This window comes from Cervus canadensis, chromosome 6 (genome assembly GCF_019320065.1).
Source record: "Cervus canadensis isolate Bull #8, Minnesota chromosome 6, ASM1932006v1, whole genome shotgun sequence".
NCBI lineage: Eukaryota > Metazoa > Chordata > Mammalia > Artiodactyla > Cervidae > Cervus > Cervus canadensis.
In genome coordinates this window covers 39,273,760-39,300,325 of record NC_057391.1, presented here as the reverse complement: position 1 = coordinate 39,300,325, position 26,566 = coordinate 39,273,760, and the positions used below count along the sequence as shown (strand labels likewise).

Sequence of the window (26,566 nt, the reverse complement as noted above, 5' to 3'; positions counted from 1 at the left end):
GACTTCTCTGTCTCCTGGTTACTCCTTCTTGATGTTTATAGCCAGCTCTCTTTTTCAACAACTTTACTAACTTTACCTCAATATTTTTCTGGTTTTAAAGATTGAGCTCCCAGGTGTTTATTTTGTAATTTCCAGGAAATTGACCATACCTTACTTAGAATCTAATGACTTTTATCTAATTACTTTTTTTTAAACTGTAGAATCTTCTTGCCACCTTTTCAGAACACGTCTACATATTTTATGTTATTTCCATTTCTGATAATTTTACTGATAAATCTGGGTGGGAACTGAATCTTCTTTATTAATAAGAACAGCTCTAGAAGGTATAAAGGGAGCCCTGAGGAAAACGAGACTCACTTTTGGACTCTAAATTTAGCCAACATTCCTCTTTGTTGTGTTATTCATTGGCATTTATTTACATTGTTTTAAAATTCAGCATCTTCATTACTGGGCCTGGGTGGAAGTCTGATAAAATATTGATAACAATTCACAGTGTCAGCAAATAAAGCCTGCTTGGATTAAATAACAGCACGCAAAGAAAGATAATGAACAGCGGAAGGAAGAAGGGGACCACTTCCCCATGAGTGGCAGAGACAGTGTATTCAGGGTGTAGACAGGGTATTCGGCAAGGGAGACAGTGTTGTGGGCTGGCGCAGTGGCCCTCTGCAGAGGAGGGAGGCCCTGCTGGGGCCTTTTGGGATCTGCAGGAAGGAAGGAAGTGGTGGGGTGGGGGTGGCGGGGAGAAAGGGCCGAGGAGGGAAGAAGCTAGGGTAGCTTGGAAGAGGAACTGAAACTCCGTGAACAGTAATTCTATTCTAACAGTGCATTCCTGAAGGCCATATCCGTGCCTGGCACACCTGTAAACATACTGCATATTGTCTTTTTAAAATATATATATGTATATAAAATTTTATTTATTTATTTTGGCTGGGCTGGGTCTTTGTTGCTCTGCAGGCTTTTCTTCAGTTGCGGCGAGGGGAGGCTACTTTTCTTTGTGGTGTGTGGGCTTCTCAGCGCAGTGGCTTCTTCTGTCTTAGCGCTCCGGCTCCGGCTCTAAGCGTGTGGGCTCAGTAGTGGCAGCTCCCAGGCTCTAGGGCACAGGCTCACTAGTCGTGGTGCAGGGGCTTAGCTGCTGGTCAGCCCATGGGATCTTCCTGAATCCCGGCTTGAACCCACATCTCCTGCATTGGCAGGTGGATTCTTTACCACTGAGCCACCGGGGAAGCCCCTATATACTGTCTTACTTCGTGCTGACCTGTGGCCTTGGCAGGCAGTTAACAAGATCCTCCTGAGAAATGAAGCACAGTTTCTGAAGTCCATGTTCTGAACCACCAACAGTCCCTCCATGGAAAAGGGGGTGCAGGCCAGGTTGGCGGGAGATGAAGCATCCTGGATTTCGAATACTGGAGAATTCGGTGTCTTAGGAAAGTGAGAAGATGTTGTTCAGAATTTCAGTATCCCTGGTCCACAGTAGTTCCGGACTGCACTGGCCAGACAATTCAGAGTCGATTTTTAGGGCGGCAGCACAGTGGAGAACGCATTCTCACTCAGCAGGCAGCTATTCTTGGGAAAATGAAAACAGAGCGACTCCACAGTGGTTTCCTCAAAACACTGCTGAAGCGTTTTCTGGGGGGAGCTATCTCTCAGGTGAAAGGAGGCAGAGAGGGCGTGAAAGGAAACTCTGAGAGCAGCCGGAGGGAAGGCAGAAATAATAACACCAGCCACAGGCGAAGAAGGGAGGTGGGCCGGCGTGCTGAAAGCACAGGGATATTGTTATGGTTCTAATCAAAGAGACAGCAAATGTCGGAGAGAAGCATTCCCTGCTAATAAAAGGTCTGCTGTGACTGAGGAGTTGGCAGTGGCTGAGAGACAGGGTTCTTTGGGAGATGTGGCAGCTGAAAGGAATTCCCCTTTTCTCTTTGTGCGGCCCTTTACAGTTGGCCAAGTGCTTTTTCTCTCTGTAATCTGTTTGACATCAGTGCTGTGAAGCATGGCATTGTCAACACCGTGTGACACATAAGGAAGGAAGCTGCGAAAGAGAAAGGTCTTATCTGAGTTGCTATGGCTGCTTAGATGGAGCTGAGAGCAGAACTTGGATCGGCCCTGTTAGCCTTCAGCACCCTCTTCTGTCAGGAGGATGAGCAGGGTCATCCCAGAGTAAAGGAAACTTTGGGAAAGAAGCTACCGAGCCACCTTGGAAAAGTTGAGAGTCCTGGGGACTCTGTTCGTGTCTAATGACTTTGGAAAGTTTCTTTGAAATCCTTCCAGTTAAGACTGAATATACAGGGACATCTTATTAATTTATATTCAGATGACCAGAAAAAGCAACCTTCAATACAAAGAATTTGAATTATCTGATACCCTTGTGCTAGCAGGAGAAGAGAAAAGCATTCATTCGTGATTTTTTTTTTTAAGGGCTGATTATTTGTCTTTGCTCTCTTTCTCCAAGGAAAGTCTTTTCTGTTTCCACTCTCTCCTTCATAATGACACTCTGCATTTGCTTGAAAGACACTGGGTTTCTACTGGCAGTGCTCCTTCTAATAGCAGAGCCACCTCACTGAGCTTAGGGATCCGGTTTCACCACTGAGTTTCCTGTAGATTATGATACTTATTTTGGCTCTTCCCATACCAACATGGTGAGATTTGTGTTTTCCAGCTTCATTTTCTGATGCTCTTCATACACATGGGTAACTCCATTTCCAGTCCATCTCATTCTGTCCATAGCCTTGGTGTTTCTCCCTTATTCTTCTATCAAACCACTGCTATCTGGAATTTTATTATCTTTCCATGTGGTCAGCTATTGACTGCTGTGTAACAAATTGCCCTAGATTTGGTAGCTTAAAGCAACAAACATTTCTAGGGTCACAGTTTCTGTGGGTCAAGAATCCAGACACTGGCTCCTGATCTCTTGTGAGGTTGCAGCGAACTGGTCGACCAGGGCTGCAAACATGTGAAGAGGTGGAGGGTCCATTTTCAAGATGTCTCATGGGGGTTGTTGGCAGCAGCTACAGATCCTTGTGACGTGAACATTTTTGTAGGGCTTCCTCAATAGTACAAGATCTAGGACAAAGAAGGAGGGGGTGCGAGCACCCCAGATGGAAACTCCCATCTTCATATAACCTACTGTTGGAAGAGACATCTTATCACTTCTGCTTTAATCTGTTCAATAGATGTGATCCAATAAGTCCAGTCCATACTCAATCAGAGAGAAGTTAAACCTCCATTACAGTCCTTAATATATTGAGTTGTTTTTTGTGGGGATGTGGTGGGGGTGGGGAGGGGTGCACCATCTTAGTTGCCCCATCAGGGATGGAACCCAGGCCCTGGCAGTGAAAGTGCTAAGTCCTAACCACCAGACAGCCAGGGAATTCCCAGTCATAGTTATTCTAAATTCCCATTTGATCATTTTAACATCTTTGCCATATCTGAGTTTGGTTCCAATGCTTGCTTTCTCTCTTCAAACTGTTTTTTTTTTTTTTTTTTTGCGTTTTAGTATGTCTTGTAATTTTTTGTTCAAAGTGGGATGTGATGTATTGGTTAAAAGGAACTCCAGGAAGTAGTCCTTCAAGGATGTGGTGGTAAGTTTTTTTTGTGGGGGCAGAGGAAGGGTTCTACAGTCCTATGATTAAGTATCAGCCTTTTAGTGAGCCTGTACCCCAGGACTGTGAACTTCACAAGTGTCCCCACCATCTTAGGTGGGACAGGATGGCTAGAGGGACTAGAGTTGGGCGTTTCCTTTCTGCTGGGTTAGTTAGGCTCTGATAAGACCCCAATAATTTAGGATCTGGTAAAATAATTTCTCTTGAGGGCAGGCTCTGTTAGAACAGGATACTCTGATTATTTCAAAATGATTACTTTTCCCCTCCCCATGCAGGAAGCACCAGGGGATTTTTTTTTTTTTTTTAATTTCTTCATTAAACCTGGAAGAACCTGGAAGAGCTCCTGGAGGTAAAACTCACAGAATCCACCCCCCGCCCCCCCACCCATTATTCCCCCCTCCTACTCTCATCCAATGATTGGGTCCACCTGGAATTTTCATCTCTCAGATTTATCCACACTGAGCTTCCAGCAATTTGTCAATTACAATTCAGGTTTTCTTACCCCAGCAACTGTTCCTGTGGAGCTTTCTGCCTGTGGATTTCTGCTCTAGTAAGTTGAAATTCTCAGTATCCCCCTGTCTGTCTCTCCAGTTTTAGGGGTGTTCCCTTGTAACCTCAATTCTGCCAGATCTAAGTCGAGCTGCTGGTTTTTCAGTTTGTTCAGCTTTTTACTTGTTAGGATAGAGGGATGTCTTTTTAAAAAAAATTTTTATTGAAGTATAATTAATTTACAGTGCTGTCTTAACTTCTGCTGTATAGCAGAGTGATTCAGTCATACACACATATATTCTTTTTCACATAATTTCCACACTCCCAATCCATCCTCCCCATTCCCTGCCCACAACCACAGGCTGTTTGCTCTGTCTATCATATGGGATTTGTCTTTCTCTGTCTGACTTACTTCACTTAGTTTGACACTGTCTAGATTCATCCATGTTGCTGCAAATGGTATTACTTCAAGAGGGAGGACTTTTAATCTCCATACACATTAACTGAAAGCCACGTTTTTTCTTTAAACTTTTTTTAAAATTTATTTTTTTCATTGGAGTATAATTGCTCCACGATGCTGTGCCAGTCTCCACTGTATAAGAATGTGAATCAGCTATAAGTACACACATATCCTGGGCCTCCTTAAGCCAGGGGTTTTGTAACATCATTATTGTGATTATCATGTGACTGTCTTTTCTGGCCCATTTTCTACTAGGTGTTACTGAGAAATTATTACATGCCAGGCACTGTTTCAAGTGCTCTACTTGAAACAACTGTCTATCAGCAACTCCGTGTGAGTAGTTCTGAACTTAGTTTGGGCTCTATAAAAACAGAGTCTGCAAAAGCAGTCTGTGTGCATGAGGTTGATGACGAGAATGTTCTTAAGGAAAACTGGTAAGGGAGAAGCAGAGTAAGAAAAGAGAAGGTGCTACACAAGGATGGGATTTCAGGTGAAGTACGGTCTCAGCGTGATGTCTGGGGGCTCTGGAGTGTAAATAGTACCTTGCCTCATTGCTAGGAAGGGAGGAGGGCGTTTCTACCCTCACCCCAGCTAGTCATTAATTACAAGCCATGATGAGGGCCCCCCTACTCTTTCCACTTTACAGATGAGAAACTTTAGGCACAGAGAAGTTGAATAATTTACTCAAGTTCACACGGCCAAAAACTGGTGGGATTGTATTTGGACCCTAGGCATCCTGGCTCTGTGGATATATTTTATGCTGCATTTTTAAAATTTTATCTATTTTTAGAAGTCTCTGCCTCCCTTGGCCAGCAGGCTACTTGAGGGGGAGGAATCGGGAGGAGTGTGTGGCCCCATGCCTGGCCCGCCGTGCTTCACGGGCTTGTAAGGCATGAACTCGCCTAGGTAGTGGCCAGTCATCTCAGGCTTGATTTCCACCAGGTTGAAGGTCTTGCGGTTGTAGACGCCCATCATGCTGTCCAGCGTCTGTGGCAGGAAGATCAGTTCGCGCAGGTGCGTCGTCACCACCTCGGGCTTCTCCAGGGGCAGCCCATCCTTCTTGGCCTTGCGCAGCCATTCAGCGGCCAGTCTCGCTTCTGCCGGAGGCAGCGGTTCAGCCCCCACCGCCGCCGCTCACCTTACAGCTGCATCAGCTGCTCGTAGGACACGGTCGAGGTCCACGCCACGGTAGGTGAACTTGCGGATGGTCCGCTTCTGATTCTGTTCCACTTCCGCCATCTCCTCGGCTCCTTGGAAAGGATCTGTGCTGCATTTTAAAAGGCATACTCAGGCACTTGTCTCATTTGACCTTCCAAAAGCTCTGTGAGGTAGTTGGGGCATCGATCATTACTCTAAAATTTCAAATGAGAAAATTGAAAGTTAGTGCTAGGTTTTTAAAATACTCTAGGTCTTGGTCTTGTTCTGTCTCCAGGTTATGTCTTGCTCTCTTAAATCAACCAGCGTTTGTTGCACTGACTGTATGATTACAATAGTAATCACCTGATTTAGGAGCACATCACTTAGTGGATACAGAGTATCTATATTCTGCGCTGTTCGCTGTTCCAATTATTGAAATGGAAAACTTCATCTCTCCAAACGAAGAGGGGTCCTAGCTTCTACTTAGATGTTATTTCAAATCACAGGCTGACTAGCTCTCAAATGAATGGATTTACTGCTTTGTAGTTGCAAAGTAATAACAAGAACAGCATCCCATTGCTGAATTCCTGATTGCAGAAGAGTTAAAAATTGTGTAAAAATAACTTATTCATGGAAGCAATTCAGGATATTATTGGGGAGAATCATACAATTATTTATTATCTTCATTGAAGAAAAGGAATTATAAAGTAACAAAGAGGGTTGTAAATTTCAGCAGAAAATGAGGAAGGAGAAATTTGGGGGAAAGCTATTCTATCTAGGGAAGAGTAACTTGAAGTGGAGCTTCTAAAATCAGCGTGTAGGCATTAGCTTCCCCCCTGGTGTGCTGCGATTCATGGGGTTGCAAAGAGTCGGACACGGCTGAGCAACTGAACTGAACTGAATCTCAGGAATGTAAGAATGCAAACAGGACCAAGTTTGCACTGGTAGGCTGAAACAGCACAAAGGACAAATGTGTGGTCTACATCTGCTGCTTCTGTTTCTTATTCCTAAAGTCCTCGTGACTCCTCCAAAGCTTGGTTTCTGCCCAGTATTTGCAGTCACTCCCAGATTCATTCTCTACTCCTTCCCTGCCCTGTTTGTATCAAGCCTACCTTTCTGTGGCACGTGTATCTCGGTCTTTGTTTCGACATGCTGGATTTTTAGTTATGGCATGCAAACTCTTTTTTTTTTAATTTATTTTTTTGATTGAAGAATAATTGCTTTACATACTTTTGTTTACATACTTTTTTCTGTCAAATATCAGCATGAATCAGCCATGGCCCATGAAAGGAGCCGGCAGGAGACTAAGGTGGTTTCTCAGGCAGCGGTTCAATCTCTGTCATTTCTAGCTCAGTAGATTGCACCCTTTTCCCGTAGCCCCAGCTCATGGTAGGCAGCCTCGGCTCCTGTCCTTTCCGCCAAAATCCTGATTCTGGTTTCTGGCATCATCGTCTCCTTCTTTTGTTCTGTCAGGCCCAGGGGTGGCAAAAACTTCCTGGTATTGCTCATCTCTGGATTGCCTCATTGTCCCTTTAGCTTCTCAGCTGTTCCATCACTTGGGTAACTAATTACTTTTATTGAGTTTCCTTTACTTGAATTGCCTTTCCTCAGTTTTTAATTATTTGTGCCACTTACAGCTCTGTTCTTGACCTCTACAGTTTTCTTTCCACACTGCTTTAACTCAGTGAACTTACCATTATCTCTGCTTCACTGGTATTTGCCTCTAGTACCATTTTTCTACCTGCCTAGAGGATGTCCCCACCTGGCAATGCTGCAGAACCTTTGAGATCCAGATGCCCCCAAGTTAGTTAGAAGACAGAGGTGATGGTAGAGGTGCTCTTTGGCTCGGAGATATTTGGAGATTGAGCAATAGTGGGGGGGAATAGCAATAAGTATAAAGAATATTGTGGGTAAGTGACATGAAATTTAGATGATTTTTCTGCTTTCCACCTGCATGGCTCTAGTCCATAACCTTAAGCTGCATTGCTTACAGGGTTCCAGGCAGGTAACATAATTGAGTAAAGTGGGCTGGGTGAAAGAAAAATGGTCTCTTGATTTATATCCTTTTGACACAGAAACACTTTGTGTGCATATTATAACACTGTGGGAATGCTCTTCCCTTTCATAAAGAAAATGTTCTCTTCCATTTTTCAGGAAAAATTCAGCCCTGTTTTGTTTTTCCACCTTGGTAGAGACTAACAGGTTTCCCCTGCTATTCAAAAGTAGAGCATGCCTATGAAATCTTCTTTAAGCTGAAAGATAGAAGGCAAAGAAGCAATTACCTTAAGACACATCTTGCTAATGGAAGCACAAGATAAATTGAGAGAAAACACAGATGCTCACAGACACAGCTCAGCACTACGGTGGCCTGATGCTGAGATGCTGCGTGTCATTCCCGGGGAGGGAGCTTAGTGGGGCCACTCTGGCTTCTCAGGGTGCAAGCTGATTCTCTAAGTGTTTAAGGGCTCACTGCAAAACAAATGTGGAACACTATTTTTGATTTTCATCTTTCTTTGGTAAAAGCAAAAATCCTCCTCTGATTTCTTTTGGTTGTTGAAAACAGATACTAGTGTATGTCTTTTATAAAAGTGAAGTGATGAAAAGCGAACTTTTGAAAAGCAGGAATACCTGTGAATCCAGAAAAGTACTTTTCTACTATAAGTAAACACCCCTGTTTACCTTGAACTTACACAGTGCTCTTTGTAAGTTATATCTCTTTTCTTAAGCTTTATTTCTGTGTGTGTGTTATATGTCATAACATATATTTCATTAAAACTGGGAGAAAAAATATTGCAAATTTAAAAAGAAAGAAAGAGAGATTTCCCGCCAGCAGGCCCCGAGTGGTAGATGCCTTGCCTCTAGTGGCTCGGTATGACAGAGTAGTTGAGCCTCGGCAACTGTGGCTATGTTGTGACAGAATACACTGTATAGCTTCTTCCCTAAGTTTCCAGCCATGAATAATGCCAACAAAGCCCCTGTCAGGGCCTCAAATGAAAGCAGCGCCACTGCCGCTAACACTGGGGCCTTCCTTTCCCCAGGCAGGGATGAGGCCTGGAGCGAGGCTGGGCCAGAGCCCCTAGTGGTTACCATGTCGTGGGCTAAGGCCAGGAACCTCAACGGAGGGCTGTGAAAGTCAGCATCCCTTGCGGTCCCCACCAGCAGTTCTTGTGACTTCTCACCAGGTGATTTGGTTTGGACCAAGATGGAGGGTTACCCTTGGTGGTCTTGCCTGGATTATAACCACCCTTTTGATGGAACATTCATTTGTGAGAAAGGAAAGTCTGCCCAAATTCATGTACAGTTTTTTGATGATAGCCCAACAAGGGGCTGGGTTAGCAGAAGGCTATTAAAGCCATATACAGGTTCACATTCAAAAGAAGCCCAGAAAGGAGGTCATTTTTACAGTGCAAAGCCTGAAATACTCAGAGCAATGCAACGTGCAGATGAAGGCTTGAATAAAGACAAGATTAAGAGGCTTGAGTTGGCAGTATGTGATGAGTCCTCAGAGCCAGAGGAGGAAGAAGAGACGGAGGCAGGTGCCACTTACGCGTCAGATAAGAGTGAAGAGGAAAATGACATTGAGAGTGAAGAGGAAGTGAGGCCAAAGGTGCAAGGATCCAGGCGAAGTAGCCGCCAAATAAAAAACGAAGGGTTATTTCATACTCTGAGAGTGACATTGGTGACTCTGATATGGAATTTAAGCCAGACGCTAAGGACGAAGGAAGCAGTGATGAAATAAGCAGTGGCGTGGGGGACAGTGACAGTGAAGGCCTGGACGGCCCTGTCAAAGTTGCTCCAAAGCGGAAGAGAATGGTAACTGGAAATGGTTCCCTCAAGAGGAAGAGTTCAAGGAAGGAAATGCCCTCAGCACCAAATGAGCAACTGGCATTTCATCAGAAACCAGGAGTACTTTGAGGGCTTCCTCTGCCCCTCAAAATTCTGAATCCCATGCCCACACTGGTGGAGGATGTGATGACAGTAATCGCCCCACTGTCTGGTATCATGAAACTTTAGAGGGGCTTACGGAGGAAAAGAGAAGAGATGTGCACAGGAGGCGGCCCGATCACCCTGATTTTTATGCATCCACATTCCATGTGCCTGAGGATTTCCTTAATTCCTGTACTCCTGGGATGAAGAAGTGGTTACAAATTAAGTCTCAGAACTTTGATCTGGTTATATTTTAAAAAGTGGGGAAGTTTTATGAGCTGTACCACATGGATGTGCTTATTGGAGTCAGTGAACTAGGGCTGGTATTCATGAAAGGCAACTGGGCCCATTCTGGTCTCCCTGAAATTGTGAAAGGCCAATACTCAGATTCCCTGGTCCAGAAAGGCTATAAAGTAGCACAAGTAGAACAGCTGAGACCCCAGAAATGATGGAGGCACGATGCTGAAAAATGGCACACATGTCTTAGTATGACAGAGTGGTGTGGAGGGAGATCTGTAGGGTCGTTACCAGGGGTACACAGACCTACAGTGTGCTGGAAGGTGACCCCTCAGAGAACTGCAGTAAGGACCTTCTTAGCCTCAAAGAGAAAAGAGGAGTCTGCTGGCCACATTCGTGTGTATGGAGTATGATTTGTTGATACCTCACTAGGGAGGTTCTTCATAGGTCAGTTTTCAGATGATCGCCATTGGTCCAGGTTTAGGACTTTAGTGGTACACTATCCTCCAGTACAAGTCTTATTTGAAAGGGGAAACCTTTCAATGGAAACTAAGATGATTCTCAAGAGTTTAATCTCCTCTTCTCTTCAGGAAGGTCTGATACCAGGCTCCCAGTTTTGGAATGCAGCCAAAACTTTGAGAACTCTCCTTCAAGAAGGATATTTTACAGACAAGTTGAATGAGGATGATAGGGTGATGCTACCCCAGTTGCTTAAAGGTATGACCTCGGAGTCAGATTCTATTGGATTGACACCGGGAGAGAAGAGTGAATTGGCCTTCTCTGCTCTTGGTGGTTGTGTCTTCTACCTCAAAAAATGCCTTATTGACCAGGAGCCTTTATCAATGGCTAATTTTGAAGAGTATGTTCTCTTGGATTCTGATAGGGTCTGTTCTACAAGACCTGGTGCTGTCTTTGCTAAAGCCAATCAGTGAATGGTGCTAGATGCTGTGACATTGAACAACTGAGATTTTTCTGAATGGAACAAACGGTTCTAGTAAAGGGACCCTGTTAGAGAAGATTGATACTTGCCATACCCTCTTTGGTAAATGGCTTCTAAAGCAGTGGCTTTGTGCCCTACTCTGGATGCCATAGAAGACCTAATGGTTGTGCCCAACAAAATCTCTGAGGCTGTAGACCTTCTTAAGAAGCTTCCAGATCTCGAGAGACTACTGAGTAAAATTCATAATGTTGGGTCTCTCTTCAAGAGCCAGAACCACCCAGATAGCCAGCTATATGTATGAAGAAACCACATATAGCAAAAAATAAGATTATTAATTTTCTTTCAGCTCTGGAAGGATTCAAAGTAATATGTAAAATTATAGGGCTAATGGAAGAAGTCATTGGCAGTCTAAAATCCTTAAGCAGGTCCTTACCCTGCAGACAAAAAATCCTGAAGGTCGCTTTCCTGATTTAGCTTCAGAACTGAACCGATGGCATACAGCTTTTGACCATGAAAAGGCTCGAAAGACTGGATTGATTACTCCCAAAGCAGGATTTGACTCTGATTATGATCAAGCTCTTGCTGAGATAAGAGAAAATGAACAGAGCCTCCTGGAATACTTGGAGAAACAGCACAGTTGAATTGGCTGTAGGACCATAGTTTACTGGGGAATTGGTAGGAAATTCCAGAGAATTTCATCACCCATAATTTGCCAGAAGAATATGAGTTGAAATCCACCCAAAAGGACTGTAAACAATACTGGACCAAAACAATTGAGAAGTTGGTTAATCTGATAAATGCTGACGAACAGAGAGACACATGATTAAAAGACTGCATGGAGTGACTGTTCTATACCTTTGATAAAAATTATAAGGACTGGCAGGCTGCTGTGGAGTGCACCGCAGTGTTGGATGTCTTATCGTGCCTGGCTAACTACAGTTGAGGGGGTGATGGTCCTATGTAATGTCCAGTAATTCTGTTGTCAGGAGAAGCTACTCCTCCCTTTCTAGACCTTAAAGGATCACGCCATCCCTGCATTATGAAGACTTTTTTTGGTGATGACTTTATTCCTAATGACATTCTAATAGGCTGTGAGGAAGAGGAGGAGGAAAATGGCAAACTATTGTGTGCTTGTTACTGGGCCAAATATGGGAGGCAAGTCTACACTCATGAGACAGGCTGGTCATTAGCTGTAATGGCCCAGAGGGGCTGTTATGTACCATCTGAAGTGTGTAGGCTCACAACAATTGATAGAGTGTTTACTGGATTTGGTGCCTCAGACAGAATAATGTCAGGTAAAAGTACATTTTTTGTTGGATTGAGTGAAGCTGCCAGTATACTTACACATGCAACAGCACATTCTCTGGTGCTTGTGGATGAATTAGGAAGAGGCACTGCAGTGTTTGATAGGACAGCAATAGCAAATGCAGTTGTTAAAGAACTTGCTGAGAATATAAAGTGTTGTACATTGTTTTCTACCCACTACCATTCACTAGTTGAAGGTTATTCTCAAAATGTTGCAGTGTACCTAGGACACATGAAAATGAATGTGAAGATCCCAGCTAGGAGACTATTACCTTCCTCTATAAATTCATTAAAGGAGCCTGTCCTAAAAGCTATGGCTTTAATGCAGCTAGGCTTGCTAATCTTCCAGAGGAGGTTATTCAAAAGGGACATAGAAAAGCAAGAGAATTTGAGAAGATGACTTGGTCACTGCAATTATTTCGGGAGGCTAGTGAAAGGTCGGCCGTAGATGCTGAAGCTGTCCATAAGTTGCTGACTTTGAGGAATTATAGACTACATTGGAAGCTTTGAGTTCACTTTTGACAAAGGTGGTAAATTCAGACAACATTATGATCTAATAAACTTTATTTTTTAAAAATGAAAGAAAAAAAAGAAATAAAATACCCCTCAGGCTGATTGACACCTCCAGGCTGAAAACTCACTCTCGACCTCAGTGTTAGGCATGGAAGAGAGGGTGGTGGGGTCTGAGAAAATTTGGACAAGGTGTGCCCTGTCTAAAGGGGCTGCGGTTAGCTCCAGCCGAGCGTTGCCCTATAGGAAACGGGCCAACTGTTGCTGGATCTTCCAGTTTTTAAAGAAAAGCCAGAAATTATATTTCTTTGTGATATCTCCTGGTTTGAAAACATTTGCTGTTTTTGATTTGAAAACATGTATACCCATATGTTCTATGCGCCAAACAAAACCTGAGTTTCCTGTGGGTTTGGTTTGTGACTTCTGGTTTAGTCCCAGTCTGCATGCTAAGTCTCACCTACTTCTTTAAACCAGTGCCTTCTCTAAAGACATGTGCTAGAATATTACCACAACTCTTCATATACTTTGTTAACTCTGCTGGGTGTTTTTCGTTTCTTCCACCAGATCTGCTCCTCACACCTCTCCCTCATTTTTTAAAATACTTTTTACTTATTTATTTAATTGTTGGCTGCACTGGGTCTTTGTGGCTGTGTGTGGGCTCTCTTTAGTTGCAGCAAGCAGGGGCTACACTCTAGTTGTGGTGGCTTCTCTTGTTGCGAAGCCTGGGTTCGAGAGTACACGGGTTTCAGTAGTTGTGGCTTGTGGACTCTAGAGCACAGACTCACAAGCTATGGTGCATAGGCTTAGTTGTCCCGAGGCATGTGGAATATTCCTGGACCAGGGGTCGAACCTATGTCCGCTCCATTGGCAGGCAGATTCTTATCCACTGTACCACCAAAGAAGTCCCTCATACCTCTCTTTCCTCATCCCTGTCCTGGGAAGCTAACTGTGTGTGTCTTGCATCCATAGCCTTTCTACTTGATTTCCTGCTACTTTTCACCAATAAGAGGCATGGGGGGAGAGGGGAGAAAGGGAGAAGATCAAAGTCTCAAAGTAGATTATATGCGTGTGTGGGCAGTGACAGTCATCCCTCTTGGACTATGACTTTGGCTATAACTGAGGAAATTATGAGTTGAGTAATACTTCAGCCTGCTACCCAAAAAAGCTAGATCTGCTCCTCAGTAGCCATGGTCCTTGACAAGTCTTAACAGAGTTGCAACTTCTGTCAAAGATCTTTTTTTAAAAATATTTATTTTTATTTATTTATTTGGCTGTGCCAAGCCTTAGTTGTGGCATGTGTATCTCAATCTTTGTTTTGGCATGCTGGATTTTTAGTTATGGCATGCAAACTCTTTTTTTTAAAATTTATTTTTTAATTGAAGGATACTTGCTTTACAGAACTTTGTTGTTTTCGGTCAAACATCATCATGAATCAGCCATAGATATACATATGTCCCCTCCCTCTTGATCCACCCTCCCATCTCCCTCTCCACCCTTCCCCTCTAGGTTGACATAGAGCCCCTGTTTGAGTTCCCTGAGATGCACAGCAGATTCCCATTGGCTGTCTATTTTACATATGGTGATGTAAGTTTCTGTGTTACTCTCTACATACATCTCACCCTCTCCTCCCCTCTCCCCGTGTCCATAAGTCTGTTCTCTGTGTCTGTTTCTCCACTGCTGCCTTGCAGGTCAATTAATCAGTGCCATCTTTTTAGATTCCATGTATATGTGTTAGTATATGATATTTATCTTTCTCTTTCTGACTTACTTCACTATGTATAATAGGCTGTAGGTTCATCCACCTCATTAGAACTGACTCAAATGTGTTCCTTTTTATGGCTGAGTAATATTCCATTGTGTATGTGTACCACAGCTTCTTTATCCATTCATCTGTCGATGGACATCTAGGTTGTTCCCATGTTCTTGCTGTTGTAAATAGTGCTGCAGTGAACATTGGGGTACATGTGTCTTTTTCAATTTTGGTTTCCTCAGGGTATGTGTGTAGGAGTGGGATTGCTGGGTCATATGTTGGTTTTAGTTTTTTAAGGACTCTCTATACCATCTTCCGTAGTGGCTGTATCAATTTATATTCCCATCAACAGTGTAAGAGGATTCCCTTTTTTCCACACCCTCTCCAGCATTTACTGTTTGTAGACTTTTTGATGATGGCCATTCTGACTGGTGTGAGGTGATACCTCAGTGTAGTTTTGCTTTGCATTTCTCTAATAATGAGTGATGTTGAGCATCTTTTCATGTGTTTGTTAGCCATCTATATGTCTTCTTTGGAGAAATGTCTGTTTAGGTCTTTTCCCCATTTTTTGATTGGGTTGTTTGTTTTTCTGGCATTGAATTATATGAGCCGCTTGTATATTTTGGAAATTAATCCTTTGTCAGTTGTTTCATTTGCTATTATTTTCTCCCATTCTGAGGGTTGTCTTTTCACCTTGTTTATAGTTCCCATTGGTTTGAGCAAGATCCAGGAGTTGGTGATGGACAGGGAAGCCTGGCATGCTGCGGTCCGTGGGGTCACAAAGAGTCAGACATGACTGAGTGACTGAACTGACTGACTGACCGATAGTTTTCTTTGGCACACAAACTCTTAGTTGTTTCATGTGGGATCTAGTTCCCTGACTAGGGGTTGAACCCAGGCCCCCTGCATTCAGAGTGTGGCGTCTTAACCTCTGGACCACCAGGGAAGTCCCTGTCAGAGGTCTTGGTTGCAACTGTTGTCTGAAGTAGGATTTTGCTTCTTGTTGATCTGTCTTTCCCACATTGTCACTTCAGACACACTTCTTGCCTCTAACTTTTTATATTCCAATGCCAGTGACAGGCAGATCTCTTGCAGTTAGCAGTTTTGGATGAATAGAAGGTTGCTTTTACTTTTTTGGAGCAGTATTTGCAGTTCATAGGCACCCTTGGCCTTTGCACCTATTCCATTTCCCCAGGTAGGATAATCACAATTGGAACATCTTGGTAATATCCCATACTATTAAACATAAGACCCACCCTGTCACATTTCCTCTAATATGGGTTTGAAAGCCCAGCTGCTTTCCCTTTTTGTGATAATCTTCAGTCTCCTCCTCCCCCACTCTTCTCAGAAACCTGTGAGCCCCTTCGTGGTTTCATTTCTTTATCCTTTCTTTTTTTTTCTTTTTCATTTATTTTTATTAGTTGGAGGCTAATTACTTTACAATATTGTAGTGGTTTTTGTCATATATTGACATGAATCAGCCATGGATTTACATGTATTCCCCATGATGAAACTCCATGCTGTGTTTTATCCTTGGGTCTCTGTCTTGCTGGCATCCTTGCTTTCTTTGCCTTTTTCAAAATCTGCTACAGCTGTCCTGCAAACCCCAACTCATATCTTTTTTACTTCTGAGATGCTCCTTCTCCAAATCTTGTTTCTGAAAGATGCTAGAGGCAGTCACACAACATGGGTACTGTAGGTGTAGACGTACGTTTATAGCATCCAATGTCAATGGAATGCACACTCGTCTTAATACTGCCTCCAACCCTCTCCCACTCTTCTTAGGCACCCATCTCTACTCCAACTTCCTGACTTTCTGTGGATAACCTAATTTAACATTTCCTAGGAAAAACACAACAGTTGCTCCCATGTACACTTTTGTCGGCCTTGGCACCAGCCTTTACCTCCCATTCTCCTTCTTTGGTGACGAGTCGCTCCTATTCAAGGCTCATCTGACAACTGAAGTGCTGCCTCGCTGGTCCCTTCTGTGAGATTTACTTTTTGTTTTCCATTGTTGTATCCTCTAGCTCTTCATTGGCACTTCCCTGCAAAATAAGAACACTTTGAAATATTTCCCATTAGAAAACCTTGGCAACAAAAGAACGCCTGCTGATGACCCAGCTTGTCTTCCAGAGATTCTCCTCCCCACACCCAGCTCTCTCCTTCCTTCCTGGGACTGTCTACACTGCCTCACTTTCAATTACTCTTCAATCCTCAATAATCTGCTTTTTACCCCCATCTTGAAAAGGTTACCAATGATTTCCTGGTTGCTACATCCAAACGATATATTTTGGTCGGCATTTTATTTGAACTTTATAAGACATTTGACTTTTTGGGCCACTCCATTCTTGAAATTCTCCCCTTAGTTTTTTTGGTAGTCTTCTCCTGGTTAGTCTAGCTGTCTTCTACTCAGGTCTCCTCTGGTGGTCTCAGTTTTGGTTTTCCCCTGGGACCTCCTCTCAGCCCCTTATGTTCTCATGCTGCATCTCCTCTGTGCTCAGGATTTTGGTCACTGCTTATGAGCTGTTATTTCCAGACTCTATGTCGAGACTAGACTACTCTCCTGAACTCTAGGCTTGTATAGTCAGTGCATTTTTGTTACGTTTCCCAAAGGTACACAGAGGAAAAAAAAACTTCTAAAACAGAACTGAGCTCATTCTCCTTCTAGCAACCCCCACCCTACCTCACCTCCCTGGAATGCCCACTACTCCTTATGTCAGTGAAGAGAACTGTCAGAACCCATGTTCCCTGAGTAAGACATCTGGGCATCATTCTCAATTCCTCCCTTTACTTTGGTTCTACATTCCCAATTAATCAACCTTGTCTATTTTCTAAAAAATCCAGTACTTATCACCTCTCCTCCGGTAGATCTGCCTCTCATCCCTAAGTTTAGACCCTTCTGCTTTTTTGTTTAGAAGGAGACTCCTTTCTTCTTTTTGTACACACACATACACACATATATTCTTTTTCAGATTTTTCATTATAGGTTATCACAAGCTATTGAATATAGGTTTCCTGTGCTATACAGTAGGTCTTTGTTGTTTATCTGTTTTATGTTAAATAGTGTGTACATATTAATCTCAAACTCCTAATTTATCCCTCCATTCCTACGCTCCCTCCAATCCCTTTTGGTAACCATAAGTTTGTTTTCTATGTCTGTGAGTCTATTTTGGTTTGGTAAATAAGTTTATTTGCATCTAGATGGAGATTTCTAAAGCTCTGTGACCTGCCTCACAGGTGACTGTCAGGCCTGCTCAAAACTCCGGGATTCCCTGCTGGGCAGTCACACACCTGCCAAAAAGCACAGCATTCAAGGCTCCCAAGAAACCAGCTGTGGAAGGTTTCCTTCTTGAGGAAAAATTCTTCGATTTATTCAGAGATCACAGAGGCTAACACAGCTGCAGAATAGAGAAGCAAATCTGGCTCCACTGCTGTTAAACCCAATTCAAAGACTGGCTCCTTGAGCTCCCTGCAGGGTGATTTTACTAACTATTCCCTGAAGGCAGACAGACCCATTTGGAGCCTGTCTGGATTTGCTAGTCCGGATTTGCAGATTTTGTTATTTTCTCATCAGTGAAGGAGACAGCTTGGAATTTAAGTTCACGAATATAATAATTTCCTTATTGTTACCTCCCCCACTCCCACCCCTTAATGTCTCAAATCTTTTCCTGCTTTCCCCTCCTCTCCTCAGCTATCAGTGTGACCTTTCCTATATTTAATCAGACACTTTATTTCCCATCTCCTATAGGCAAAGGCTTTCCAGGTAGAGCTAGTGGTAAAGAATCTGCCTGCCAATGCAGGAGATGCAAGAGACATGGGTTTGATCCCTGGGTTTGGAAGATCCCCTGGAACAGGGAATGGCAATCCACTCCAGTATTCTTGCTTGGGAAATTCCATGGACAGAGAAATCTGGCAGGCCACAGTCCATGGAGCTGCAAAGAGGCGTATATGACTGAGTGACTGAGCATATCTGTAGGCAACACTTGGCGAAGAACATGAAAGGAAGGACATGTGGGCTATTGGGGCAGGGAAAAGTTAATGTGTAGTTCTTCCTGTTGGAGCTTTAGGTAAAGCTCATTAGTTAGGTTAAGCTCCAAGCTATTCAAGTTTTATCTGGAGCACCTGATTTCCCCAAGCATACTGCAGACTCCACATGCTCCCCTTGCTTTGTGCAAGCCCCTCCACCCCTCACTCTCCAGCAGTCTCCGTGTTGCCCTTGGTCTGTGCCTGTTTTCCCATTGCAGTGTGAGCTCCATGAGAGCAGGGCTCTGCCTTTCCATGTCGATGTTCCAGGGTCAAGCCTATCCTGGGCACTTGATTAAAGCATGTTGAAGGAACAAATCAAACTTCACATCCTTCCCCGCCAGCATTGGAAAAAACCAAATCAACAAAAAACTGACGCTCTCCCTCATTTGGATGCATCTGATCACGTAGATGAGAGACGTGCAAACTTCCCTTTTTTTCATTTCTCCTATCTTAAAAAAAAGAAAAAAAAAAAAAAAAAACCACCCACTTTCCCCCCCACTTCTTAAATGGTTTGGAATTCACTCCCTGTTGTCCTTTCTGTTACTGCCAAGCTTAGCCAGGTTCTTGTTTTCTCTGACCAGGAATTAAGATTTTTTTCTTTTTGTAAAAAAAAATATATTTTATTTTTGGGGCTGTGCTGAGTCTTTGTTTTGGCACACAGGCTTTCTCTCTAGTTGCAGTGCTTGGGCTTCTCTTGGCAGTGGTTTCTCTTGTTGTGGAGCACAGGCTCTAGGGTGTGTGGGCTTCAGTTGTTGTGGTGTATGGACTTGGCTACCCTATGGCAGGTGGAATCTGCCCAGACCAGGGATTAAAACCATGTCTCCTGCATTGGCAGGCAGATTTGTAACCACTAAACCATCAGGGAAGTCCTTTTCCCCCCCTTAAACATCACTATTTGAGTGACTATGCCAGGTTCTAATTGGTTGTAAGATTCTGTTCCAGAGATTTTAATCTGGAGTTCACCAATAGAGAGTCCTCGGGATGGTCTTTAAAGGTCTGCAACCCTCTGAAATATTATGCAAATTGTTCAGTATGTGTGTTTTTTCCCCCTCTGGGAACGTGGTCTACTTTTCTGCTTTCTTTCAAAGGGCCCTGTGATTCCCTCACTGGTTCTCCCATCTCCAAACTCTTCTCATTCTGGTACAAGTGTATCTGGGCATGACCGCCCTCCCAGTCTCCAGCTCAAACCTGCCTCCTTTCAAGGCTCTCCTTGGTTTGGCCCATCCTATTTTTCTAGCCTAATTTTACACTTCCTTCATGTCCTGAATGAACCCTTTGCTCTAGGCAGCCTGCTTTTTCCATAGTCCTGACTTTCTTCTAGCACGTAACACAGATTCTAGGAGACTTGGTTAGGGATTCCAGGCCCTGGCTGGAGTGAGGGGGACTCTGTCTGGGAATGGAGCTCCACACAGGGTGGTGCAGAGTGGTGCAGAGGGTAGTGAAGAGGGTGGAGGAAGCTGGGTACACGTTGATAAGTGTTGTCTGAGCCTGGAGACGTAGCATTTTAAAGCAGGGCAATCATGTATCATGACGAACAAAGCTCATGGAGGTGATGGAAATCCAGTTGAGCGATTTCAAATCCTAAAAGATGATGCTGTGAAAGTGCTGCATTCAATATGTCAGCAAATTTGGAAAACTCAGCAGTGGACACAGGACTGGAAAAGGTCAGTTTTCTTTCCAATCCCAAAGAAAGGCAATGCCAAAGAATGCTCAAACTACTGCACAATTGCACTCATCTCACACACTAGTAGAGTAATGTTCAAAATTCTCCAAGCCAGGTTTCAGCAATACGTGAACCGTGAACTTCCAGTTGTTCAAGTTGGTTTTAGAAAAGGCAGAGGAACCAGAGATCAAATTGCCAACATCCAATGGATCATTAAAAAAGCAAGAGAATTCCAGAAAAACATATATTTCTGCTTTAATGACTATGCCAAAACTTTTGACTGTGTGGATCACAATAAACTGTGGAAATTCTGAAAGACATCGGAATACCAGACCACATGACCTGCCTCTTGAGAAACCTGTATGCAGGTCAGGAAGCAACAGTTAGAACTGTACATGGAACAACAGACTGGTTCCAAATAGGAAAAGGAGTACGTCAAGGCTGTATCTTGTCACGCTGCTTATTTAACTTATATGCAGAGTACATCATGAGAAACGCTGGGCTGGATGAAGCACACGCTGCAATCAAGATTGCCGGGAGAAATATCAATAACCTCAGATATGCAGATGACACCACCCTTATGGCAGAAAGTGAAGAACTAAAGAACCTCTTGATGAAAGTGAAAGAGGAGAGTGAAAAAGTTGGCTTAAAGTTCAACATTCAGAAAACTAAGATCATGGCATCTGGTCCCATCACTTCTTGGGAAATAGATGGGGAAACAGCGGAAACAGTGTCAGACTTTATTTTTCTGGGCTCCAAAATCACTGCAGATGGTGATTGCAGCCATGAAATTAAAAGATGCTTACTCCTTGGAAGGAAAGTTATGACCAACCTAGATAGCATATTAAAAAGCAGAGACATTACTTTGTCAACAAAGGTCCATCCAGTCAAGGCTATGGTTTTTCCAGTGGTCATGTATGGATGTGAGAGTTGGACTATAAAGAAAGCTGAGCACTGAAGAATTGATGCTTTTGAACTCTGGTGTTGGAGAAGACTCTTGAGAGTCCCTTGAACTGCAAGGAGATCTAGCCAGTCCATCCTAAAGGAGATCAGTCTTGGGTATTCACTGGAAGGACTGATGTTGAAGCTGGAACTCCAATGCTTTGGCCACCTGATGTGAAGAGCTGACTCATTTGAAAAGACCCTGATGCTGGGAAAGATTGAGGGCGGGAGGAGAAGGGGACGACAGAGGATGAGATGGCTGGATGGCATCACCAACACAATGGACATGAGTTTGAGTAAACTCCGGTAGTTGGTGATGGACAGGGAGGCCTGGTATGCTGCGGTTCATGAGGTCGCAAAGAGTTGGAAATGACTGAGCGACTGAACTGAACTGAACTGAATCATAGAACATGTGCTGTGGAGGAGAGCCCTCAGAGATTTAATGATGTGGTTTAATCAGCCACGAAGATGGAAAAAGGGTAGTGGTTGACTGATGTTTTGAACCTATCTGCTCATGGAGAATGGCTGGAGGGCCCAGGGTGGGCAGTGAGCATGTGGCCACTGAGGGCAAGTGGAGAGAACCCACAGGATACTATTCGAGGTCAGTTTCAAGGAGACCAGTGGAATGTAGCTGGTCGATCAACTATTATTAATTGAGTAGCTACTTCATACTGGGGAGAACTCTATTCATGGGTCTGCATTTCAGCAGCTGGAGTTTAGCCACAAAAAGGTGACTAAAGATATGGTGTTGACAGTACAGGATTGGACTTTGGGTAGATTACCAAGGCAGGGATGCAATGACAGGGGCCTCAGGCAGGAGTCTCACTCCTCACAGAATACAGTAGGAGTGTCATTGGACTTCTTAATCTGAGACTATGAAAAGCATAGGACTAGCAGTCAGGCCAGAATCCCCCCTTAATCCCAAGGAGTTAGTCTTTAGGAGTAGAATTTCAGGCATCGTGGAAGATAATAGGTAATGGCTCACAATTATTGAGCACTTTCTACGTGCTAGGTACTGTTCAAAGCATTTCATGTGTATTGTTTCATTTAAGCTTCACAACAACCTGTGCAGTAGCATGTGTTATCCTTCTTTTTTAAAGGGTGTAACCAATAACTTTCACTTATTTAAACAGAAAGATTATCTATTTTTGGCTGCGTCAGTCTCAGTTGTGATACCTGGAGTCTTTGTTGCAGCTCGTGGGCTTCTCTCTAGTTGTGGTGTGTGGGCTCCGTAGTTGCAGCTCATGGGCTTAGTTGCCCCAACACATGTGGTATCTTAGTTCCCCGAACAGGTATAAACCCTGTGTCCCCTGCATTAGAAGGCAGATTCTTAACCACTCAACCACCAGGGAAGTCCCTTATCATCCTTACTTAAAAAATTAAATTTTATATTGGAGTATACTTGATTAACAATGTTGTGTTGGTTTCAGGTGTAAAGCAAAGTGATTCAGTTATACATATACATGGATCTATTCTGTTAGGTAGAATAAGAAAAAGGGATCCAGAATGGAGGTGACAAAAAGACAAGGGAGGGAAAAACTTGCAAAAATAGAGCAAAGGAAGGTCTGAGGACCAGAGTGAGGACCTCAGCACAAACAGCACTCCTGTCTAGCCCAATTTGCATAGGGCAGGCCCAGGGGGAGGAGAAAAAACATATAAAAAGAGGAGCCAAAATTGGGCTGGAGGGCCTCTGTTCTCTTCTAGTCTTTTGGGTCGGCATGCCCTCACACCTCAATTATGTATTTTCCTTTCCTTTCTAAATAAAATTGAGCTGTAACACCGGTTCATTCAAGGGCTGTAACACTGGTCCATCTGTTGCTTCAAATTTTTGTCTTGACGAGACAGAACTGAGGAAATTACACACACCCCCAACATCTATGGTCCCGTTTCTCATATTTAACCTTGCTGAAACAGTCTCGGCAGGGTCCCACAAGGAGGAGGCCAGGCACAGCAGGAGCTCAACTCTGCGAAAGCTCCCATGGTGGAAGGTGAATGCAAAGAAAACCCAGGGCAGGGGCAGTGACAAGAAGCCCAGTGTGCTGGAAACTGGCACAGTGAAAAACGAGCTCAGCAGAAAGCTCACATGGCTCAGTCTCAGATTCCAGAAGACCTCCGGTTAAGGTAAGAGGTCCTTGCTCCTGTGGCTGGAAGGACATATGCTTAACAAAATCTTAATTCCTTTACAATCTCTCATTTCTTGTTTCCTTGAACCCCCCAAGAACAGGCGAGTGGCAGTAGGTGCATCTGAGGAACTCTGGAGAGACTACTCCTCAGTGTGTCCTGAAGACTCCACTATCCTCTGCGCTCTAGTGGCTGTTACGCAAGCCAGTGGGGGTTCTTCTGTCTTTAATCCTCTTTATGCCAAGAATCAGGCCAATGAAAACTGTGAGCACAGATCAGGTATTTAGCAGATTTTCTGGCAGGTTATGAAGGGGATTCCTCAGCATGTTTTTCCCACTGCTTTTTCCTCATGTCCTTCAGCTCCTCTCTCCTGGGACTTGAGCCTGGCCAAAACCTATGGTGCTTGGCTTCAGGACCTAATGAAGCCCAGGTTCTGATGTCTCATTGCAAAAATTCAGTTAGAGACACAGCAATAGGAAAGAGGGGGATTTGTTCTGATATAGAGAGAAGCAGACTCCGCAGGGGGTGGGCCATTGCAGAGGGCAAGTGCTTCGGCCATGGAATGTGGTGTGGCTAGTTTTTGCCAGCTAGGTGAATTCATATGCTAATGAGTGGGAGGATCATCCCAATCATTGGGGAACCACCCACTCCTCTGTCTTTTGATGGTGACTTGGAACTGTTCTGCCACCTCTGGGTGTGTCATTTAGCTTGCAGTTTGGGGATCAAGGTTTAGTTGAACTTGTCATCTTGGACCTCTTTGATTTTAATCAGTTTATGTTATGCCGTTGGGCTATGTCATTCTTTCAAAAGTTGTGCCCTGCCCCCTTCCCTCCTGTTTTATGCTCTTTTCCTGAACCCAGTCTGGGCCCACAGTGTTGCCTCTACCATCTTCTGAAGGGACAACCAGAAAATAGCTGGCCCTTGGGAGGGAAATACTGTATAATATCCAATCCCTCTAAATATTCAGGCCTTCATCTCCCATGTTTCCTACATCATGTGTAACAACAGCATCTCTCAGTGAATCCGCTAGGGTGGGTGACACGCACACAATGCCTGCTAGAAGTCCATCTGTTGGTGGCATCCCTTCAAGGGCTATTGGGCTTCCAGGGATAATGTTTGCCACTTTGGTAGTTAGCCCTACATGCCATTTGGGCCCAGACCCTTACCACCCTTCTCCTAAAGTTACAAACATACTCCTGGATTAAATCTCCACTCCACTTTTACTCTTATCAATTTGTTCTTAAGCCTCTTACTAACTCCTACAACCAGGACCCTGCCCCCTTGTGGGCAACATTGCTCCATGCTGCTTATTATTAAGGTACTCTTAAAGCCCCTAACAGGATAAGATAACTCACTCCTTTGTCATTACTTCTGTTATTACCTAAAGTGGATCTATGACAATGAAATGTTTATCATTGGAGACACCCTAACCTGCTCTTACGGAGGACTAGGGGAGAAAATCAGTGACTTACATTCCCTTAGAGCAGTAAGAGAATAAGGCTTATGGCTGCTTCATCAGGTTCCCAGTCTCAGGGCACAGGCTTGGATTGCTTTACATCATGATATCTATTCCCATCTGTGATGAACAAACTGGCAATGAGTTAAGATTACAACCTACCCAGCACTGGTCACACTGGAGACCTTGGGGACACCCAACTCCAGTCTGGGGGTCCCAGGAGGTCAACCTGCCTCGACTTGCCTAGAAATCTGGTCCTTGAAAGGTTGTCACGCCTCAACCTGCTCAGGGATCCGCCAATCCAGGGGTCCCAGGAGGTCGACATGCCTTGACCTGCCCAGGGACCCAATTCTCAGGAGGCCAGCATGCCTCGACCTGCCCGGGGATTCGATCTCCAGGAGGCTGTCATGCCTCAGCTTGCCTGGGGATCTGCACCCTGACCCGGGGATGCCTGGCTCTCAGGTTGCAATAGTACTGGGTAGGATAAGCTTCAAAAAGACTCACTCCTAAGGAAGTCCACCCATGGAAACTGAAGGAGTCCTATTAGTTTTTTTCTTTTTTCTTTTCCTCCCTGTCATCACTGTCTTTCAGATGGGAAATAACCAATCTACTTCCCGACAGACGCCCTTGAGATGTATCCTTGATAACTGGAAGCTGTTTGATCCTCTAACTCTAAGGAGAAGTCGCTAAAATTCATTTGTGCCACTGCATGGCCACGGTATCCTCTGGGGGACAAGGAACACTGGCCTGAAGGTGGGAGTTCAAATTACAATACTGTTCTGCAGCTAGACTTATTCTGCAAAAGACAAGGTAAATGGACAGAGATGCCCTGTGTCCAAATTTTCTTCCAACTAAGAGATATGAAGGAACTCTGTCTTAAGTATGGGATTGTTGTATGCCCTAAAAGTGAGCCTACTAGGCAAATGCTGTTAGGCACAGACAACCAAGAGAGGGAACCCCCCCGTGAAGGCTCACCTCCCACAGCTCCCGAGTTGCCTGGTGCTCCTTCCTTGTATCCAAACATGCCCCCATATCCGGGAACACCCCCTCCATAAAAGCCAACTCGAGTATGTCCCTTAGTTGAAACTGGAGGAGAATTCGGACCAACCCGGATCCATAAGCCCTTCTCCCTCTTAGAACTAAGACAGCTCTAACAAGATCTGGGAAGCTATACAGATGACTCAGGCAAATATATAGTTACATTCCATCACATTACCTTGGCCTCTGACTTGATGTGGAAGGACATCATGGTCATATTTAGTCCAACTTTATCTGACCCCGAGCATGCTACGGTCTTAAAGGAAGCCTGAAGGTATGCTACGGAGCTTCACATGTCAAGCAATAAATATCCAGTAGGGGAAACTGCAGTCCCCTCCTCAGATCCTAATTGAAATTAAAATGACCCTGAGCACATCTGGGAAAGGGATAATTTTCTGATCTGTGTGAAGGCAGGACTGAAAGCAGCCCAGCAAAAAGTAATCAGCTATGCCCAGGTTTTAGCAATAACTCAGGAGCCCAATGAGAACCCCATTGCCTTTCTGGAAAGGCTAAAAGAGGCCCTCCAAAAGTTTACCAATCTGGAATTAGACCCCTACGAGGGACAGGTGATTTTAAAGGGCAACTTCCTGTCCCAATGTGCATCAGACATCAGGATAAAGTTACAACAATTACAGCAGCAGGACCCTGCTGCCTCTTTAGATGAGATGGTCCAGACAGCTACCAATGCCTTTTATAACAGAGAACAGGAGTGGGAAGCCAAGGCCCAGGAAAGGGAGAAAAGGAAAGAGATAAGGCATGCCCAGATGCTGGCCGCCCTCCAGGGAAGCCCTATGGCAAACCCCGAGTTATTGAAGGACAAGGCACCAGACAAATGCTTAATCTGTAGACAGGCGGGGCATTGGGCCAGAATGTCCAAACCGTGACAGGTCTCCTAAAATGGCTTGCTACAGATGTCATCAATTGGGACATTGGGAGGCACTCTGCTCTGGGGGCCCAAGAGCCTCA

At 44.2% G+C, this 26,566-nt stretch overlaps 2 pseudogenes; one reads left to right on the top strand and one right to left on the bottom strand.

The window, feature by feature from the left end:
• Positions 1 to 5,365: 5,365 nt before the first annotated feature.
• LOC122444336 lies at positions 5,366 to 5,787 on the bottom strand (annotated as a pseudogene).
• A 2,803-nt stretch (positions 5,788 to 8,590) lies between these two features.
• Positions 8,591 to 12,604, top strand: LOC122444285 (annotated as a pseudogene).
• Positions 12,605 to 26,566: the final 13,962 nt, after the last annotated feature.